Source organism: Sprattus sprattus (assembly GCF_963457725.1).
Source record: "Sprattus sprattus genome assembly, chromosome: 1".
NCBI lineage: Eukaryota > Metazoa > Chordata > Actinopteri > Clupeiformes > Clupeidae > Sprattus > Sprattus sprattus.
The window spans coordinates 1800826-1807196 of NC_137920.1; the positions used below are offsets into that span (position 1 = coordinate 1800826).

The window sequence follows — 6371 nt, forward strand, 5'->3', positions numbered from 1 at the left end:
CAAAACACAGCTTCTCTGACATGCAGTGGGTTACGGTGGAGTGCTTACTGTCATTACAGACACGACAGGCCTTCTCACGATTACCACTCTGGAATCTTCCTCCACGGGGAGCGATACCACGCTGCTCCACTCTGCCCATCATCTGCTCTAACATCGACATCATGCGAGAAACAATCCTTTCCTCAGCCTCTTGAGTGTTCTGTAAGATAGCTGGCATAGAAGAGTTAGAGGGAGGGCCTGGTGTCTGAGGTGAGGCATGGCTCTGACTCAGGGCGGTGATGGAGGGGGAACCCTGTGTGTGGCTCACTGGGCTAGTAGCTGTGGCAGAGGTAAGAACGGGGCACTGAGTGTCACACTGCTCAGGCAAAGTCCAACTGTATGCTGCCGGGCTACACTGGCTGGCTAATGTTGCAGTATTGCTTTTTAACCCTCCACAGGCTCTGCGGGAGGCTCTCAACTCCCTTTGATGTTCATTAATTCTCAATTGTATGTCCTGAGCACTCCACTCATGAATGGGCTTACACTTGAACATAGATGAAAGTTCAGGGTCGGGGCAATGCTTGACAAACATGCGAGCTATCTCCTCATCTGAGCTGTCCATCTGCCTACCTTGTCTACGGAGGCCTTCGTCAGCAAGGTCAGCAGCTCTGTTTATCCTCAACCAGTAGTCAACTGGGCTCTCGCTAGGTCGAGGCAGGGTGGAGTAAAAATCTGCTAATGGAAGACATGACGATGCATCACTGAAATACTGAAGGAGAATATCAAAAATATGGGTGGGGTTCAGAGTCACATCAAGAGTTTTGTCGCTACGCAAGGCAACCTTCACAATATCTCTTGCTTTTCCCATCAGCTTCCCCATTATCTCTTCAGCCTGCTCTGCCACGGGACACTTCTGCTTCTTGAGATAAGCTTTAGTCATGTCAATCCAGTCCTGGACAGGGTATTTGTCAGAACTGTCACCTCTGAATAACTTAGGCTCTTTGTCTGATTTTACATGCACAGTAACGTGTGAGTCTGTCTGTCTAACAGTGCTTGAGTCACTGCCTGTGTGTTTGGGTGATGTGTTGAGAGGTGCGCCACTCTGGTGTACACTGTCTACATTAACTACACCAGCAGACAACAACCTGGCTACAATGGACTCACCAATCTGAGCACCCAACTGCCCCATCATACCTGTGAGATGGTCAATAGCGGCGGCATCAACATTGCTACCGGGTGTGGATGTGAGAGGACCCTCCCCCATGAACTGGCCAACAGGAGTACAACCTGGGTTTTGACTTAACCCTGTACCCCTACCGCTGTCAGCTAATGACTGGGAATAACCTGCCTCCCCACTGAACAACCCACGTCCCACAGCACCACTATCAAAACCTTGCCAGGCACCCAACATACCCCTCCCTTTTGGTAGAACTGGACTAGCAAAGTTATCTCCTACATTACTGTAACCTAGTTTCTCAGCCATAATGGCAAGTATCTGCGTTGTGTATTTTTTGTTTTGTTTTGTAAAACGAAAATAATTAATGCCAGAGAAAATAAATTCTATATTACTGGATAATTACATAAAAACTATTTTTCTTTTATCCAAAAATTAGAACAATATATACATATCCCTACACTGCACAACCATATACAAAGTTAATTCGAACCACACTTGATCTTGCACCCTTGATGTTGGATCTCCACACAGCATCCACGGCGATCGGCGTTCAGGCTGATCTTTGAGATCGACGGGTCACGGCACCAGTGTAACGGTTCTATTGCAGTCAGGGACGGAGACGGATTTGCAGCTTTTCAACTTTATTCTGATGATAAACAAACAACGGATGACATACGAGTATCGCTGACAGGCATATTTCTTCTGTCCCGCTATATACACATTATCACACAAAAGCAAACCAGTGCACAAACAAACAATTAAAACAACAATGCACGCATAACACACACATGTTGGCATTGGAGCGTCATACCTGATGATAAACAAACAACGGATGACATACGAGTATCTGCACAAGTGAAACAAAATAGAAAACACGTCAGGTTCAGTATGGCTATTAGTATACTATTCTATATTTAGCTAGCTTCGGAACGTGAGTAGTGGAAGGTTCCCAGTGTTCTAGCTTGCTAATCTCCGTGTGAACAATGAACCTCGTGTTCAAGAAATATTATATAATCAAACTTTCTGCCCATTAACAAACTTACATTACAAATCATCACATTACATACTTATTATAGAAAATACAAATTACATGTCGAACTTCTCGACATTTATTGCATCTAGCTATCTAAAAATGTACAAATTGTGATGGTCATTTTTCGTTATGGACCTACCGCTGACAGGCATATTTCTTCTGTCTGATTATGACAACGACATATGAATATAATAACTTGCAGACCTGCAGTACGTCACATCCCCAAAGGTGGCTCCAAAACACCAACAGTAATAAAACACCCTTATTTATGGCGAAACTCAAACTCTATTTACATTTAATCTATTTGCATTTATAACTCCGTTACACCTTGTTCAATGGTCAATTAATGATGACGTCAGACTGCTGGCAGGGTCTAATACATAGACACATAGACATTCTATTACGTAGACGCAGCATCGAACGTAACTGCCGACAGGCGAGACGAGACACAGGGCCGCCATCTTGGAATGGTGATACGTTCCATTCAGTGTACCTGGTGTAATACGTTTGACAGATGCAACGAACTAAATACCACTGACATTCACGCGGTTTTTTTGTCAACCGTGTTGCTATAATATAGGCTAGGACACATTATGTTGAATCGGCCCGATGCCGGATCCCCGAATCTACTTTTCCCCGCTTATATATGCGGCATAGGCTAGGTGCACGAAATAGGCTACTCAGTGTGGGCAGTTTGTTTTCTGTTTAGCCAGGGGTGTTTGAACCTGCCACTATTCTGAATGTAATTAGTGTCTCCACATCCTTCTTTATCGTAACGCTGATTCACTAGGTGCAACACCCAACCAGGTCCGTAGACGCTAATTACATTCAGAAATAGCGGCAGGTTCAAATACACCTAGCTAAACAGGGAACAAACAGCACACTGAGCATTTTCGTGCACCAAGCCTATTGGGAGGACAATATGAAATACGTACAACCAAGCAGTTTCATACAAAACTTTTACTGCAACAGCAACAGTAGCCTACATGTCAGTCATTACAGATGAATTTAACTAAATACTGTACATTATAAAATTAACAACTTCATATTTCATTTTAATATGGGCTTCAAGGGTTTCAAATCTGAACTCTTCAAATACAATGGTCAGTATAATCTGTTTGTTAAAAAAAAAGTCAGTATCATCATTGCTATTTCTGAAATGGCATACTGCTGGGAAGTGTCGTTTTGAATCAAGAGAATGTGTGCTGGTCATGTTGCATCTATACAGTATGTATGGCAGTGTGCAATTTCAGAAATAGCAATTGTGGTGGTGCATGAGAGATGTACAACAGTGCATGACAATCATGAAATAAAACATTTCAATATTTTTATATTTGTCTGTCAAGAGGCAGTAACTACAGAGTTCAGATGCAAAACACTCTCAGTCCATTTGCAGCGACTTTAACGAAATACTATACATTTATATAATTAACAACCTCATTTTTGATTTTTTTTTGGGGGGAATATGGACTTCAAGGGTTTCACATCTGAACTCTTCAAAATACAATGGTCAGTATAATCTGTTTGCTAAAGAAAACAAAACATAAAGGTCAGTGACGATTTCCCCTCCGACCTCCATCCCGATCAGAGGCCAGTTAGAGCCAGCGGGTGATCAATCGCTCAATGTCCTTGTCCGTAGCGTCTTTAGTTGGTGTGTGTGTGTTTTATTGTTGAAGGGCTTGTGGCAGTGACTGAAGCGGTGAACTCTGACGATTTCCCATCCGACTCCGACCTCCATCCCGATCAGAGGCCAGTTGGAGCCAGCGGGTGATCAATCGCTCAATTTCCTTGTCCGTAGCGTCTTTAGTCATAACATTTCTTCTTACAGCATCTGAGCACAAACAAACAAGAAGCAAAAGAGAGTGCTACATGACAATTCATGCTAATGAATTATGCACTCCAATGTCTGCAATAATTAAGTAACTTAGTAGCTATAGCTTACCTATTACCACACACTTCAATGTCGTGCTTTTGAAGGCTGTTTTTTCATTTGCACCGCTCCAGTTCACTGCCTTTGCAAAATGTTGTTGTCATCGTTCGCGTCATAATACACCACACAGTCTCCTTCACAGTAAGGCCTCCTACAATTCCAAGGTGTGTGGTCTAAAAGAAAAGCATGTATCTCACTACTCATTACTGACTGAATGATTAGTTTGTGATAATTCAACAATTAGGTCTGGGCACACTATTAAGAAAGTCATATTTTGCTCACCAATTTCTTTCTTTCCTGTGGGTTTATTAAAAGCTCCTCCAGGCTAGACAGGTCTTCCTGGGTGGAAAGTGGAAGTTTAAAATTTGCCATAGTAGGCAGTGCATCAGTGTGTTGGTGAGTGCTTGAGAGTCTTTGTAGCTGAACCAGAATGAGCGTCTGCTGTTCCTTCAGGGAGTTCAACTGGATCAATATCTCCCTGAGAATAGCTGCAAAAAGAAAAGATAAAGACATTGGTAGAAGCAACATTCATACATACATTACTGTTAACAGTCCACCATTATAGAATACTGTCGTGTAGGCATCGCCTCCCCAGAAACATGAGTGTTTTGCACATTCGGTTCTCATGGAGTGTTCTAAAAAAAAATATAAGAGAAAATAGATATCACCACATTCTCACTCTAAAACTGATAACAAGTTTAACCCTTTCCCACCTGTGATTAATCCCAAATAACTACATCATTTCCAGGCAATGGCCAGGCTAACTGTCGGTTTGCTGTTTTTGAAAATCTTACACGGTCTACGGTTGAGATCAGAAGCACTGGATTCCTTCCAACTTGTGAATAGCTCCTAATTTGGCAAGTAGGAAAACGACTTGAACCTGCGGGGAGAATGGTAACAGTGTCTGTGGTGTTCATGGCATGAGTTGCAGAAGACTGATCAGCTGCTGTGAAGGTCATATCATCAGAAAAAAAATCTGCTGCTGTGATGTTCATTGCATGGAATGGAGAAAACTGATCAGCTGTGATGTTTGTAGCAGTTCTTGAGGACCAACGTGCCATGATGTCTGTTGCAGAGGAGGGAGATAACAGATTTCCTCCGGCTAGAGCTATATTGACATTTTAACATTACTTTCATTCATTTAATTCAGACACCATTGTAAAGATGTATGGAAATAATTGTGCAAAAATGATTGCAGTCCAATGGGCCAAGAATGGGTCTCTTTAAAGCAGCAGTCATTTTTCGCAGGGTAAGCACAGGTGTTATTAATGACTTCCAATAATATTCTGATTCAGTTTAACAGAATCAGGTCCTTATTGGATGTCATCAATGACACTTGTGCTTCTTGGAAAAAACGGCTGCTGTGAAATAGGCCCATAACTAAAGATTTTAAAATGTTACAGGAACACTGTCATCTTCTGCTTGTTTGCAGATCAGACTGTACAGTTGCCACAGGCAACTTGGCCAGGGCATGTTCATATGATTCTGTTAGCATAAATACAAGACGATACAGATTAGGTTAAGATGGGCGGATAAATGCTTGCTATTTCAGTAAGAAAACATTAATAACTAACAGGGTAAAAGCATTACTATACCATGAGAATAAAGCACTCGTATTTTGTACACAGCCCACAAAGAGGTAGGTTCATCTTGTCTTTGCGCAGCCTTGCGGGACAGCTATTGTTTTGCATGGAGGCCAGAAACTTGTTCCCATTGAGCCATTTTGATGGCACAACTTCGACTTCGTTCCTCTTGACAAATTCGACAACGTGATACATTCTAGAAGAAAATAAAATTATGCAGCTTAGGCTAGTCTTTTCAATGTAATCACAAGCAGATGAAACAACGATCGCCTCACTATGAGTCTGTGTAATGCTCGAGCTCGACCTCGACATTCACAGGCAGCTCAAAGTAAATGCATGAGATGCAGTCAATGAGCACGAGTGAAAAACTGAAAGAGAACATAACCTGGCTGCATTGGAGCATAGTTGCTACTGTGAGCAAGGTCAAACCGAGCCTACGTGTCTGACACTGCCTTGATCAAATTAGAATTTGCATAACACCAGCCAGAGCGTGCAAAAAAGAAAAAATCAAATCGGCATGTCCATGAAAAGCTAATAAAATATGATATGAAACAGCTAACGCTGCTAATCGTTTCAAACTGCAGCAACACAACTCTCGCTAGCTAGTGTTCTTTAAGCAACATAGCTGTTAGCCCTCATTAAGCCTGACGTTACTCGAGGACAATTTAC

The 6371-nt window shown here is 42.3% G+C and overlaps 1 long non-coding RNA gene across 1 annotated transcript; it reads right to left on the minus strand.

Moving 5' to 3' along the window:
- Positions 1–4407: 4407 nt before the first annotated feature.
- Positions 4408–5782, minus strand: LOC308363577. Its single transcript, XR_013968601.1, has 3 exons — positions 5715–5782; positions 4914–4999; positions 4408–4607 (listed from the first exon to the last, which is right to left on the minus strand). It is a non-coding gene; the product is annotated as an uncharacterized lncRNA (long non-coding RNA).
- Between the last annotated feature and the right edge of the window lie 589 nt (positions 5783–6371).